The sequence below is a fragment of the Triticum aestivum genome, chromosome 2B, assembly GCF_018294505.1.
Source record: "Triticum aestivum cultivar Chinese Spring chromosome 2B, IWGSC CS RefSeq v2.1, whole genome shotgun sequence".
Taxonomy (NCBI): domain Eukaryota; kingdom Viridiplantae; phylum Streptophyta; class Magnoliopsida; order Poales; family Poaceae; genus Triticum; species Triticum aestivum.
Window position 1 is genome coordinate 663,923,766 of NC_057798.1, and position 16,241 is coordinate 663,940,006.

A 16,241-nucleotide genomic window follows, 5' to 3' on the forward strand; every position below is an offset into this window, starting at 1 on the left:
TTCTCCTACTTGCAATTATTATGAGAGATTAACTATATCTCCACCTCTCTATGTTTCCAATACGATAGAATTGCAAGAAACTGCTTATACTATGCATTGGCCTTTACTATGTGTGCATGAATTATTCTTTTATGACATGCCGATGCATAGGAAGAGAGTTAGACTTTGTTGTTGCATGATATATGTTACTTTGTGCTCACTACTAAATTACAAATCATTGTTAATTAAAATTGGCTTTGATATACCTTGGGATCCGAATGGATCCATTACTTGAGCACTATATGCCTAGCTTAATGGCTTTGAAGAAAGCGCTGCCAGGGAGACAACCCGGAAGTTTTAGAGAGTCATTTATTTCTGTTGTGTGCTTTTTATAAAGTTTATATAATAATAAAATAATGTGCTAAGGTTCTCCTTTAGGATGTTTACAATGCTTGTTGGTTGTGCGGTGCAGGACAGAAACTTTGGCTGTAGTGCGCGATTTTACATTTTTTACCGGAATGTCAAATGGTTCTGATTCTTTTTGCACTGTCTTACTATACAAATTGTTTTTTCCTAATTTTGGTAGAATTTTTGGGGTACCAGAAGTATGGTGAATGTTCAGATTTCTACAGATTGTTCTGTTTTTAACATGTTCTGTTTTTGAGGCATAGTTTGCTTGTTTCAATGAAACTATCAATTTCCATCAGTGGATTAAGCCATGGAAAAGCTTACAGTAGACACCACGCAAAAAAATATTAATTGGTTTGGAACAGTACTTAGAGTAGTGATTTGCTTTATTATACTAACGGATCTTACCAAGTTTTCTGTTGAAGTTTTGTGTGGATGAAGTGTTTGATCGAGGAGGTCTCGATATGAGGAAAAGGAAGAGAGGCAAGAGCTCAAGCTTGGGAATGCCCAAGGCACCCCAAGTGAATATTCAAGGATACTCAAGCGTCTAAGCTTGGGGATACCCCGGAAGGCATCCCCTCTTTCTTCAACAAGTATCGGTATGTTTTCGGATTCGTTTCGCTCATGTGATATGTGCAAATCTTGCAGCGTCTTTTGCATTTAGTTTTCACTTTCTTTTGTGCACCATGCTGGTATGAGATAGACCTTGGCTGATTTATAGAATCCTCGTTCCACTTCACTTAAATCTTTTGCGTATGGATTTATAGAATGCTTCATGTGCTTCACTTATATCATTTGAAGTTTGGATTGCCGGTTTCTCTTCACATAGAAAACCGCCATTTGTAGAATGCTCTTTTGCTACACTTATATTTGTTAGAGCGTGGGCATATCTTTTGTAGAAAGAATTAAACTCTCTTGCTTCACTTATATCTATTTAGAGAGATGGCAGGAATTGGTCATTCACATGGTTAGCCATAAAATCCTACATAAACTTGTAGATCGCTGAATATGATAAGTTTGATTCCTTGCAATAGTTTTGCGATATAAAGATGGTGATATTAGAGTCATGCTAGTGGGTTGTTGTGGATTGTAGAAATACTTGTGTTGAAGTTTGTGATTCCTGTAGCATGCACGTATGGTGAATCGTTGTGTAACGAAGTTGGAGCATGAGGTATTTATTGATTGTCTTCCTTATGAGTGGCGGTCGGGGATGAGCGATGGTCTTTTCCTACTAATCTACCCCCCTAGGAGCATGCGCGTAGTACTTTGTTTCGATGACTAATAGATTTTTGCAATAAGTATGTGAGTTCTTTAAGACTAATGTTGAGTCCATGGATTATACGCACTCTCACCCTTCCATCATTGCTAGCCTCTTCAGTACCGTGCATTTTCCTTTCTCACCTTGAGAGTTGGTGCAAACTTCGTTGGTGCATCCAAACCCCGTGATACAATATGCTCTATCACACATAAGCCTCCTTATATCTTCCTCAAAACAACCACATACCTACCTATCATGGCATTTCCATAGCCATTCCGAGATATATTGCCATGCAACCACCATCATCATCATATACATGACTTGAGCATTCATTGTCATATTGCCTTGCATGATTGTAAGATAGCTAGCATGATGTTTTCATGGCTTATCCGTTTTTGATACCTTTGCTATGCTAGATCATTGCACATCCCGGTACACCGCCGAAGGCATTCATATAGAGTCATATCCTTGTTCTAGTATCGAGTTGTAATATTGAGTTGTAAGTAAATAAAAGTGTGATGATGATCATTATTAGAGCATTGCCCCTTCAAAGAAAAAAAAGAAAAAATGGGCCAAAGAAGCCTAAATAAAAAAGGGGCCAAAGAAGCCCGCAAAAAAAAAAGAAAAGAAAAAAGGGGCAATGTTACTATCCTTTTACCACACTTGTGCTTCAGAGTAGCACCATGTTCTTCATATAGAGAGTCTCCTATATTGCCACTTTCATATACTAGTGGGAATTTTCATTATAGAACTTGGCTTGTATATTCCAACGATGGGCTTCCTCAAATGCCCTAGGTCTTCATGAGCAAGCAAGTTGGATGCACACCCACTTAGTTTCCAGTTTGAGCTTTCATACACTTATAGCTCTAGTGCATCCGTTGCATGGCAATTCCTACTCCTCGCATTAACATCAATTGATGGGAATCTCCATAGCCTGTTGATTAGCCGCGTTGATGTGAGACTTTCTCCCTTTTTGTCTTCTCCGCACAACCTCCACCATCATACTCTATTCCACCTATAGTGCTATATCCGTGGGTCACACTCATGTATTGCGTGAAAGTTGAAAAGGTTTGAGAACATCAAAAGTATGATACAATTGCTTGGCTTGTCATCAGGGTTGTGCATGATTTGAATATTTTGTGTGATGAAGATGGAGCATAGCCAGACTATATGATTTTGTAGGGATAACTTTCTTTGGCCATGTTGTTTTGAAAATACATGATTGCTTTATTAGTACGCTCGAAGTATTATTGTTTTTATGTCAAATGATAGACTATTGCCTTGAATCACTCGTGTCTTAATATTCATGCCATGATTAGATATATGATCAAGATTATGCTAGGTAGCATTTTGTGTGGCCCAGGCCCGGGGGCTCCTGTCGGTGTACTAGAGTAGGGGTACCCTAGTTTCCCGAACTTGTGCACGGGCAGTTGCAGCACCCCGCGGCAAGGCTTGCCAGGCGACCGCCAAGGTCCTCCGTGGTTCCTTTGGAGCCATTCAAGAACAAAGTATTCAAGCCAAGGAGACAAGGCCCCGGAAAGAGGAGCTTGCCGGGAAGGCCAACCAAGGCATTTCAAGGAACTTGCCGCGACGCGCCTCGCGTCCCAGCAAGGTCCGGTGAGCGACAAGCTTCCGGATGCGACAAGACAACGACCGCGGCAAGGCGCTTGCCGCGGCAAGTAACCACCCTGTAGAGGTACTCTCCGCTGCCGCTTCGGGACTGGCTCCGAGCGGATATCCCTTCTTCGCGCTGTTCTTCTACTGCGGGCTCTGCCCGCCCTTCTCTGAATTCTTCTGTGATATCATGAACACCTATGGGTTCCGCCTCCTTGACTTCACCCCCAACGCCGTTCTGACCATGGCAGTTTTCGCACATCTGTGCGAGAACTTTGTCGGAGTCCATCCAAACGTAGCCCTTTTCCGCCACTTCTTTATGCCCCGAGTCGAGAGAGGGGAGCCCCTTGCCGGCGGAATCGCTTGGATCTCGAGAGTCGGCAAGAAGGAAGCCTATCTGGAGGGAGAGCTCCGCAGCAAGTGGGAGGAATGGAGAGCAGATTGGTGCTGGATCATCGAGGAGAACCCGCAGCCATTCACCGCCCGGCACCAAACCCCAATAGTACACGGCAACGATTGGAGCAACGTGGCCCCGGAAGATGATAGGCTGAAGATTGCCGTTACCCGGATCTTACGCCTCAGGCTTGCCGGGCTCACCGTAGGCGCCGTTGGCGCAGATTTCCTTCGCCGCCGCATCGCCCCCCTTCAGGAGAGGAGGAGACCCGCCTGGGAGTTTCAGAACTCGGCGGATATCATGAGGCTGCGCCCAGGCCTCAACTTCAACTTCACTGTCTTGGAGCTCGACGTGATGCTTCTGGAGCTGTTCAAGCGCGATCCTCAACACCCGTTCATGCTGCCGAGGAGCGTCGTTCCGCTATGCAACAATTCCTCGCTCGACCGCATCCGTGCAATGATGCCGCTGTGCGATTTGCATGGAATCGTTCCAACTTGGCAAGAGCCTGCGGACGATGTCGTGCAGGAGTTCTTCGACAGCTTGGTAGAAGTGCCGGTCCGCCCTGATGAACAGAAGAGCCTCACCCGCGACACCACCGATGCGGAGATGCAGCGCATCGCCACTAGGCTGGAAGAGGCGGCGGCAGCAGCTGCCGCGGGCGAGTTTGGATTCACCATGGAGGAGGGAGAGGCAGCAGAGGCGGCAAGCCTTGCTGAGCGAGAGGAGCTTGTCGGCGAGGAAGAGCTTGTCGGGCCTGAATCTGAGTCGAGCGAGCCCGCCGAGGGCGCGAGCGACCCGTTGAAGATCGGCTCCTCCTTCTCCCCACCTTCAGCCAGCTCGCCGTAAGCGGAGCCCCCAGCTCCAGCAAGAAGGCGTCTCCGCAAGTCCGGGGACGTAGCGGGGCGGCAGACGGGTCAACAGCCGCCGCCTCGCGCGACGCGCTCGACCGCGGCAAGCACTGTTGCCGCGGGAGCACCTCATGCCGCTGCGGCAACTGGAGCAGGGTCTTCCTAGTCCACCGCTACTACCCCCGCCAAGCGGACAAGGGAACCTACTCCTCCGCCTCGTTGCACCGGAGGCGAGACGGACTTCGATCTCTCCGCGCTCAGCTCCGACGAGGAAGAAGAAGAGTAAGATTCTTTTTTTTGCTGTACTTGTAGTTCTTCAATCTTTGCTGTTTTGTCTTGTGTCTAATCTGCCTTACTCCGGATCCGTTCCTTTTCAGGACTCTGGCCCAGAGAGCGGCGAAGAGAGCCAAGGTCCCGGTGATTCTCATCGAGGACGAACCCACCGCGACAGCAGAGGGCGTGTCTGAGACCACCTTGCCGGACCCAGCAACTATTCCACAAAGCAGCCCCCAGCGCAGTCCCCCAGCGTAAGTGTATAGTTTACTTCCTGCTTTCAGGTGCGCATTGGTGCTCTTTCTTTGCTGATATCTGACTGTTGGTTTGTGTAGGAGCAGAGCAGCCTCATCAGGAGTGCCCGGAAGCCGCTCCCGGAATGCCATCTGCTTCGACTACACCGCCAAGGGAGGACTCCCCGGCAAGGGAGCGCTCTCCGGCAAGGGAGAATTCCCCGGCAAGGGAGCGTTCTCCAGCAAGGGACAACGCCAGTGACCCTTTGGTGTCGGAGACCGCGGCCGTGGATCCTAGCGCAGGTAATCCTCTTGCTTGAAAACTTCTCTTGGGTTCTTCTTCTTCTGATTTTCTCTTTGAGTATTTGCTTGATTTTTCTCCTTTTTCCATTCGCCAGATCCATCTGCCGCGGAGCCAATGGAAACCGAGGCTGCCGGCGAGGAGAACGCGCGCGACAACAATGACGACGCCGCTGCCACCGAAGGAGAAGCCGGCGCTGATGATCCCGCCGGCGAAGAGGCTGCCAAAGCTGCCGCTGCAGAAGCTGGTGAGGGATCCGGCGATCGCACTGACGGCCCTGAGGCCGCAGGAGCGGCAGGCGCTACGCCGACCACCGATCCCTCCGCCGATGCTGCAGCGCCAGGCTCCGAAGAGCCCCAGCCCGGCGCCTATTTGAAGGCCGGCGATGGCATCTTCATCAAGCTCCCCTGGGCGTCAAGCTCCAGGGCGCTGGTCGAAGGAGAGATCTTGGACGGAGAGGTGCTCGCGTCCGCTGGTCTGACACTGGTCGATGCGCCAAGCAGCAGCAGCGACGAGCCTGAGGAGGAGCGGCTGCTGCGGAAGCTGCTGTCGCTCTACCGCGCCCGACATGCCAAGCTGGAATCCCGAGAAGCGCTTGTCGCGAGGGTGGGAGTGGACATTGAGAAGCGTGCTGAGGAGCTTCGGGGTCTCAGGCAAGAAACTCTCTGATCTCTGGCAGAGGAGCGGGAGCAAGACGCTGAGGAGCGGAAAGCATTCCTCCTCACGAAGGCTGAGGTTGAAGAGCAACATCGACTTGCTGCCGAGAAGCTGTTTGTGCAAGAAGGTGAGTTGGCGCAGCGCAAGGTCAACCTTGACAGCCACGAGGAGGAACTTGCCGCGCGCGAGCAAGCGATTGGCAGGGCTCTCAAGGAAGCGAAAGATGCCGCCGCAGCCGCCGAGGCCGCCAAGAAGGAGCTGGAGATGAAGGTGGCGCAGCTGGAGGCCGATCTCAAGGCGAGTGGCGAGGAGCTTGCCGTGCTCAAGCGTGAGCGCTAGAAGGACGCCGCCGCTCATGGCGAGCTGCAGGGTCTTCTCACCGAGAGAAGCAAAGAGCTTAGCACCGCCAAGGACTCCAACACGGATCTCGAGTTGAAGCTGGCCACCTGGACCAAAATGCTGGATGGCGCCAGGGAGCAGGAGGTGGCCTTGAAGGAGAAGATCAAGGCCGACGAGGTGCTGCTGGCGAATGCTGCTGCTGCCCACGACGCTTTCAGGGAGACTGTGGAGCACTGGACCGAGGGTCTCGTGGATCTTGCCGCAGCCATCGACGAGGAGTTGGCGCAGTTGGGGATGGAGGATCTCGGGTACTCCTCCGATGAGCACCTCCAACCCAGCGCCAAGCTCAGCTTGTTCTTCAAGGGCGTGGCGACGGCCCTCCAGCGACTCCGGGAGAAGATCCCAAAGCAGCTGGCCGACGAGTCGCGCAGGATCTGTGCGGGGGCTCTTCAGAAGGTGCTGGTGAAGGTGGCCTTCCGCAACCCAGGCCTGAACCTCACCAATGTCCTCAGGTCCTTGTCGTCGGATGCTGATCTGGAAGCGCTCAAGGCCCTTGTCGCACCCATTGTGGACAAGGTGAGCGATATCAAGAGGGTTGAGGGCGATCGCGTAGATTAGGCCGCCCGTCTTCTCTTTTTCTTTGTCGCTGCTGGTCATGTCATGAGGACAATCTTGTTAGAGCTGCGACATTTTATCTTGTAATATAACTCTATTTTGGGTAGAGATTGCTAATGTTATTTCCTTTACTTGATCCCTTCCTTTGTATGTTTTTGCCCTACGCTTTTAGGGAACTTGTTGGCGCAGGCACCTCGAGCCGCGAGCGCTGAGTGCGGGACGCCAGCAGCCTGCTGGCGGTGCCGCTACCGACAAGAAACCTTGTCGCAACTAGTCGCAGCTCACTTAAGTTGTTGAGCAGACTCGAAACAAAATAAGGGCACAACTAGCTACGAGTTGGTTCCTCCGCGCACAGGTTTTCCATACAAAGCACGATCGTTCGAGGAAGATAACTAAATTTTTTTAAAAATGATTGCTCAAACTTTAGCAACTTAGCTTTTCTGTCCTTTGCTTTTCGGTAAGGCGAAACTTCCTTGAACGATGCCTGGTCCACACCATTATCTTCTCCTTTCCCCCCGGCAAACTTGTGGGCGAGGGAACCTTCCTTTCCTTTGAGAAAGAGAAAGAAGAGAAAATAAAGATATGGAGCCTTACAGCTCGTTATTGCTTACCGGGGGTAGGTGCTGCGCAAAGTGTCAGATAACGCATGCAAATATAAAGTAGAAAGCATGAAATTGACAAGATGTGCGGAGCACATGAGCTTTACTTATGCACGGGATCTGCACCCGGCTCTGTACAAAGGATTACATGGAACATCGGCAAGACTTGTACAAAAGTGGTTGCCGGAACGGGTTCCGGCAACCGCGCCCTACGGGTAAAACTTACGGAGATGCTCAATGTTCTAGGAGTTGCTCACCAGAATGCCATCTTCGGTCTCAAGGCGGACAGCGCCAGGCCTAGTGACTCGTTTCACCCGGTAAGGGCCTTCCCACTTCGGCGTCAACTTGTTGGAATTCTTGGCGGACTGAATGCGCCGAAGAACAAGGTCGCCTTCCTCGAGACTTCTGGCATTAACTTTGCGGCTATGGTAGCGGCGCAAAGCTTGCTGGTATCGAGCAGCTCGTACAACAGCCTGAAGATGGTCCTCCTCAAGGAGCAGCGCGTTATTCTGTCGCAGCTGCTCTTGCTCAAGCTCATCATAAGCGAGCACTCGAGGTGACCCGTATACGAGTTCCGTGGGGAGAACTGCCTCTGCTCCATAGACTAGAGCGAAAGGTGTCTGGCCAGTGGCTCGATTTGGCATTGTTCTGATCGACCAAAGAACCACCGGCAGCTCCTCAATCCAGTTCTTTCCGCACTTGCGCAGCCTGTCGAAAGTCCTGGTCTTGAGCCCGCGCAGCACTTCAGCAGCCTGTCGAAAGTCCTGCTTCTCGGATGAGCAACAGAAGCGAAGCAGACCTTGGCGCCAAGATCTTGGACGTACTGCATGAAGGTGCGGCTCGTGAATTGCGTGCCGTTGTCGGTGATGATCCTATTAGGGATTCCGAAACGGCAAACAATCGACTTGAAGAACTTGACTGCTGACTATGCTATCACCTTCCTCACTGCTTCCACTTCCGGCCACTTTGTGAACTTGTTGATTGCAACGTACAAGTACTCAAAGCCCCCGACAGCTCGGGGAAAGGGGCCGAGGATGTCGAGCCCCCAGACCAAAAATGGCCAGGATAAAGGGATCGTCTGGAGAGCTTGAGCTGGCTGGTGTATCTGTTTGGAATGGAACTGGCATGCTTCACACTTAGTTACTTGTGCAGTTGCATCCTGGAGGGCTGTCGGCCAAAAGAAACCTTGCCGGAATGCTTTGCAGGCAAGTGCTCTTGCGCCAATGTGGTGACCACATATGCCTCCATGTATCTCTGCCAACAGCTTTTGTCCGTCTTCCCGGTGAATACACTTCAATTTCACACCATTGAGTCTTCTTCTGTACAGTGTGTTGTCGACAAACTGGTACATACTTGACTGCCGGGCCACTCTTTCCGCTTCTTCTTGCTCTTCGGGAAGTTCTCCTGTCTGAAGGAAACAGACAATCTGCTGTGCCCATGCTGGAGCTTGTGGCTCGACAACAAGGACTAAAGGCACATCTGCTGCTACGGGAACATCATCTTCTACGGCGAGAACCTGCGGCTCAGCCGGAGCTTGACGTTCCCCGGCAAGCTTGCTGGAGCAAAACTTGTCGGGAGCGTCTGCTTCAACAGAACAAACCCTAGGGCTTGCCGGAGCAGACTGCTCCTCAGCATCCTTGGTGTTGATCTTGAGGACCTTCTTGGCGGCGGCTTCGGGGAGCTCTACCGGAAAGTAGTCACCAGAAATCAACTTCCTCTTCTTGCTCTGTCCAGTTGATGGTGTTATGGATGGTTGAGTCAGCTTGAGCACAAAGATCCTTGGTTCCACAGGTAACTTAAGTGCGGCCCACTTTGACAGGCCATCGGCAATGTCGTTCTGAGCTCTTGGAACATGTTCCATCTGCAGGCCGTCAAAGTGCTCTTCTAGCTTCCTCACTTCATCAACGTAAGCTTCCATCAACGGACTCTGATAGTTCTTGTTCACTTGGCGGACGCCAAGCTGTGAGTCACCCCTGACAATGAGCTTCTTGATCCCAAGGTCTGCTGCGATCCTGAGACCGGCAAGCAAACCTTCATACTCTGCAGTATTGTTCGTTGCTTGCTCCTTGGGAAAGTGCATCTGGACTACGTACTTGAGGTGCTCTCCGGTGGGTGCAACAAGTAGCACGCCAGCACCGGCGCCTTGCAGCGAGAAGGCACCATCAAAGTACATTAGCCACTCTTTGCTCGCTTCCTTGACGGGGATGCTCATTTCTGGAATTTCTTCATCTTGGGTTGGCGTCCACTCTGCTATGAACTCTGCCAATGCTCTGCTTTGGATAGTTGAAGTGCTCTCAAACTTGAGGCCAAAGCTTGACAGTTCCAGTGCCCACTCGACAATCCTGCCTGTTGCTTCTGGATTTTGCAGTATCCTCTTCAGTGGAAAACGAGTGACGACTGTGATCTCATGTGCTTGGAAGTAATGACGCAGCTTTCTCGAGGCCATGAGAAGGCCGAAAAGCAATTTCTGCACACCAGAGTACCTTGACCTAGCCCCCTGCAGAAGGGAACTGACAAAGTAAACTGGGCGCTGCACCATTCTCTTCTGCATCTCTTCACGCGCCTGCGCAAATCCATCTTTGTCGGGACCAGAGCTTGCCGGTGAAGTCCCCTGCTTGTCGCTGGATGCATCCGCCGTGGTTGCTGGCTCATCATCCGCCTCCCTCTCCGCTACTAACGCAGCACTAACCACTTGATTGGTTGCCGCTATATATAGCAGCAACTTCTCTTGTGGCTTAGGTGCGACAAGTGTTGCAGTGGAGGACATGTATCTCTTCAGCGCAGCCTCTGCTTCCGGAGTCCATTTCATTGGACCTGCCTTTTTCAATATTTTGAAAAACGGCAGGGCGCGTTCAGCAGACCTAGAGATAAACCTGCTGAGGGCAGCCACGCAGCCGGCAAGTCTTCGTACATCCTTGACGTGCTTTGGTGCTTCAATCTGCTCAATGGCCTTGATCTTGTCGGGATTGGCTTCAATTCCGCGCTGAGACACGAAGAACCCGAGAAGCTTGCCGGAAGGGACTCCAAACACACACTTCTCAGGGTTAAGCTTGAGGTTGATCTTGCGCAGATTTGCAAAGGTTTCGTCTAAATCTTGGATCAGAGTTGCCTTGTCCTTGCTCTTGACCACTATGTCATCCATGTAGGCCTCCACATTTCTGTGTATTTGTGGCTCAAAAGCGTCATGGACTACCCTTGCAAATGTTGAACCAGCATTCTTTAAACCGAAAGGCATCCGTACGAAACAGTACGTGCCACATGGGGTGATGAATGCGGTTTTCTCCTCATCCTCTTCTGCCATGAAGATCTGATGGTATCCTGAGTATGCGTCAAGAAATGAAAGCAAGTCACATCCAGCCGTGGAATCAACAATCTGGTTGATGCGCGGTAAGGGAAATGGGTCTTTGGGACAAGCTTTATTGACATCGGTAAAATCGATACAAAGCCTCCATTTCCTGTTTGCCTTGCGCACGACTACAGGATTGGCCAACCACGTAGGATGGAGCACTCCCCTGACAAGGCCTGCTGCTTCCAACTTCTTGATTTCTTCAGCGATGAATTCTTGGCGCTCCACTGCCTGTTTTCTAACTTTCTGCTTGACGGGCCGCGCATGAGGACAGACGGCAAGATGGTGCTCGATTACTTTCCTGGGAACACCGGGGATGTCAGACGGTTGCCATGCAAACACGTCGACGTTCGCCCGCAGGAAAGCAACAAGCGCGCTTTCCTATTTAGGGTCGAGAGTGGCACTGATGGTGAAGGTACCACCAGTGCCGTCCTCCTTGGCGGACACCTTCTTGGTCTCTGGTGGAGCTACCATTGTCTTCTTACACTTGTCGGTGGAGCTCGATGGTGCGTCCTCGACGGTAGCGCAGCACTCCGAAGAGGTGCACTTGCCGGAGTGGGCATCAGAACTCTTGCCGGACTTGGTCTTCTTCTTAGCCCCGGGAGCTTCAACGGCAAGTGACTTGCGATCTGTTGCGGCTGCTGCTTCCAGGTAGATCTTGTCGGTGCAGATAAGAGCATCCTTCTTGTCGCCAGGGACAGAGATGACACTTATCGGACCTGGCATCTTCAGCATGTTGTATGCATAGTGAGAGGCTGCCATGAATTTGGCGAGTGCTGGACGACCGAGTATCCCATTGTAAGGCAATGGAAAGTCAGCAATGTCAAAAGTGACCCTCTCAGTCCTGAAGTTTAACTCGCTGCCAAATGTCACCGGCAACGTGATCTTTCCCTTCGGCTTGCTCCTTCCCGGATTGATTCCTTGGAATGTGCCAGTCTCTTCAAGCTCGCTATCAGGGATCTGGAGTTTCTGGAGTACCGCGGAGGAGATCAGGTTCAAGCCGGCCCCGCCGTCAACTAGCATCTTAGTGACCTTGTGGTTGCGAATAGTTGGTGAAACCAACATCGGCAAGCACCCGACCGCAGTTATGCGATCAGGGTGGTCCTCAATATCAAAGATGATAGGCGTGCTGGAACATCTCAGAGGCTTGCGTGACTCGACGGGTGGTTCTGCCGCATTGACTTCCCGCACCCACTGCTTGAGCTGGCGGTGTGAAGTATGCAAAGAAGCACCGCCGTCAATGCACATGACCTCTGTGGCTTTCTGGAACTCCTGCTCATCGGTCTCGTCATCATCCATATCTTCATCGTCGTCGTCATCTTCATCCTTGTCGCGGCCGCGGGGAGGTCTGTCTCCTTACCGCTGCTTAGCCTTGCCGCAGCGTCCTCCTCGGCCGGGGTGTTTCTTGCCGGCTCCTCCAGCACCTTCCTAGGCCTTCTCCTTGTCGCGTCGCTCGTATTCCGCCTTTTGCTGCTCGACAAGCTGCTCGACTTTCTTGCAGCTCTGGAGGTCATGGCCCTTGGTGCGGTGGATCTTGCAGTACTGCCTGTTGGTGCCGTCCTGCTTGTCGGCGACCGCCATAGCCTGGTGGTTGGTGCCTGCGGCAATCTCCTTGTTGGAGCTACAAGTTTTGGCTTTCTTGCCGGACTACTCAACGACTAGCACCTCTTTGCCTTTCTTATTCCTGTTGTATCGCCACCGGTTTTTCTTTGCCGGGGCAGCATCTTCACTATCAGATCCCGCTGCTTCTGTATTCTCTCCGGGGAGTTTCCTCCCTTGCTCAGCATGCACACACTTGTCGGCCAGGGCATACAGCTCACCGACGTCTCTGATCTTGCACATCGCCATCTCCTCCCGCATCCCGCGGTTTCGCACGTTTTGATGGAACGCGCTGATTACCACGGCAGGGTGGACATCTGGGATGTTGTGCTGTACGCGGCTGAATCTCTGAATGTACTTGCGCAGGGGCTCTCCTTCCTTCTGGGCGAGCAGATGAAGGTCGCTTTCTTGGCCATGAGGCTTGTGGCCACCTGTAAAGGCACCGACAAACTGATGGCATAGATCTGCCCAGGAGGATATGGAGTTGTCCGGCAAGTGCATGAGCCAGGATCTGACATTGGGCTTGAGCACCAGTGGGAAGTAGTTGGCCAGGATCTTGTCGTCCCGCCCCCCGGCAGCCTGCACCGCGATGGTGTAGATGCTGAGGAACTCTGACGGATGCGACTTGCCGTCGTACTTCTCTGGTACATCTGGCTTGAAATTCTTCGTGCTGGGCCACTGGACTTGCCGCAGCTCACGAGTGAACGCAGGGCAACCTACCGCATACGGCAGGTCGCCTGGTTCCCCTAGCGCATGCATGTCGACAAAGGGCCCAGCGCGCTGGTCTGATTGACGCCGCGCTTCTCTTCGGCGCTCGATGCGAGTACGAGCGTCTTCTTGCTGTTGTTCATGAAGAACTTGGCGCTGATCGCGACGAGCTCGTGGATCCGATGACGCGGTGGAGTCATCGTCGAGGTGGATCCGGCGAGTCGGCGATCTTGGCCTTCGGGGCGGAGAGTGCATGGTGGTTGCACCTCCACCGGTTTCGTCGCCATCGGCTCATGCCTGGCGGTCCTGCCGCGGTAGCGATGTACTCGGCTGCCGTGGAGTGTCACCGTTGGCGAAGCCGATGAGACTCTGAATGGTGGCCCTCCATTCATCGATCTTGTCTGTCGTTGGAGGGTAATCCAGGAGTAATTGAGCTCGCGCCAAAGCTTTTGCTTGAGTGGTGGGCGGCAATGGCGAACGGTGCGAGGAGCGGGATATGCTCGGACTTCTAACTATGTTAGAAGGAGCAGTATCCCGTCCAGGCGACCGTGCCTCGCTCGTGCCTGCACGTTGGCGTGCATGCTGGTCTTGATCACCCCGAGACCCACCAGCTCGATCTTGGTCCAACAAACGTATGGTACTGTGAATACCATGACGCTGTCGGTCTTGCGCCTCCTGAGATGGGCGCGGTGCATGTACGGACGCCGAAGTCTGTGCAGCCTTGTCCTTGGACCTGGCAGCACCGTGAGCTCCCTCGTCGATGTCCATTCTTCCGCCGGCGTCTACCCCACCACCCGTTTGCTCTAGAGGTGGTGGGATCGACGTGGACGGAGCAGCTGCCGCCGAAGTCTTCTTCTTCGGTGGCATGTCGATGAAGAAGATGAAGATCTAGCTCGTGTGAACGCCAGATCAGGTTCACACAACCTCGACGCCCCCTACCTGGCGCGCCAAAGATGTCAGGGAAGCTGATCCACGAACACCTATGGGACCGGCGGACCGAGCCCCTTTCGGTTCGGCGGGGGGTGGAGATTGCACGAAGAGCGGATCGAGGCGAAGCACACGAGCAGTTTACCCAGCTTCGGAGCTCTCCGGAGAGATAACACTCGTACTGCTGCATGTTTTAGTGTATTGTGTTCTTACTCGGGAGCGCTGAGTACTAAAGTACACTCTAGCAGCTAACGAGACCGAGTGCGAGTGTTTTTCTGCCTTCGAACTGAGCCGAACCCCCTCTACGTTGCATGTGGGCCTCCTTTTATATGCTAAAGGGGTCACCGACAGGTGGCAACGTAGACAAGGGTAAAAATGGAAAAGGTCTTGTGGTTGGTACAACTACCTGTACAGTGTATCCTACCTAACCCTGACGGCAGGGGACAAAGGCATTAAATGCCCGTCTGCGTCGCCCAAACAGTGCAGAAAAGGACTGTCAGGGATGCCACCGTTCACCACGATGGTAATCTTGTCAGCGTCGCTTGCCACCTCGCACTGCTGGCTGCACAGCCTCTTGCCACGCGCGCCTGGAAAGGTCCCAGGGCGACACGTTGGTGGATGTGCTGGAGCGCGGGTACAGGGTGGTTACTTGCCGCGGCAAGCGCCTTGCCGCGGTCGTTGTCTTGTCGCGTCTGGAAGCTTGTCGCTCACCGGACCTTGCCGGGACGCGAGGCGCGTCGCGGCAAGTTCCTTGAAATGCCTTGGTTGGCCTTCCCAGCAAGCTCCTCTTGCCGGGGCCTTGTCTCCTTGGCTTGAATACTTTGTTCTTGAATGGCTCCAAAGGAACCACAGAGGACCTTGGCGGTCGCCCGGCAAGCCTTGCCGCGGGGTGCTGCAACTGCCCGTGCACAAGTTCGGGATACTAGGGTACCCCTACTCTAGTACACCGACACATTTCACATCAAAAATTATCTTTTTTATCATTAACCTACTTGAGGACGAGTAGGAATTAAGCTTGGGGATGCTGATACGTCTCCGTCGTATCTATATTTTTTGATTGTTACATGCCAATATTATTCAACTTTCATATAATTTTGGCAAATTTTTATACTATTTTTGGGACTAACATATTGATCCAGTGCCGAGTGCCAGTTCCTGTTTGTTGCATGTTTTATGTTTCACAGAAACAGAGAGACAGATCCAATCTCGGAGGGGCTCTCGCCCCTCCCAAGCCATGGAGGCCATGGACCAGAGGGGAAACCCTTCTCCCATCTAGGGAGAAGGTCAAGGAAGAAGAAGAAGAAGAAGAAGAAGAAGAAGAAGGGGGGCTCTCTCCCCCTTGCTTCTGGTGGCACCGGAACACCTCTGGGGCCATCATCACCGTGATCTACACCAACAACTTCACCGCCCTCATCACCAACTCTTCCCCCCTCTATGCAGCGGTGTAAGCTCTCTTTTACCCGCTGTAATCTCTACTTAAACATGGTGCTCAATGCTATTTGTTATTTCCCAATGATGTTTGGCTATCCTATGATGTTTGAGTAGATCCGTTTTGTCCTATCGGTTAATTGATGATCGTGATTGGCTTGAGTTGCATGTTTTATTATTGGTGCTGTCCTATGGTGCTCTCCGTGTCGCACAAGCATGAGGGATTCCCACTGTAGGGTGTTGCAATACGTTCATGATTCTCTTATAGTGGGTTGCTTGAGTGACAGAAGCATAAACCCGAGTAAGGGTGTTGTTGCGTATGGGATAAAGAGGACTAGATGCTTTAATGCTATGGTTGGGTTTTACCTTAATGATCTTTAGTAGTTGCAGATGCTTGATAGAGTTCCAATCATAAGTGCATATGATCAAAAAACAGAAAGTATGTTAGCTTATGCCTCTCCCTTAAATAAAATTGCAATAGTGATTACCGGTCTAGTTATCGATTGCCTAGGGACAAATAACTTTCTCATGATAAAAAGCTCTCTACTAAAACTAACTTAGTTGTGTCTTCATCTAAACAGACCCTACTTTTTATTTACGTGCTTTTTATTATCTTGCAAACCTATCCTATCACACCTGCAAAGTACTTCTAGTTTCATACTTGTTCTAGGTAAAGTGAACGTCAAGCGTGCGTAGAGTTGTATCAGTGGTTGAT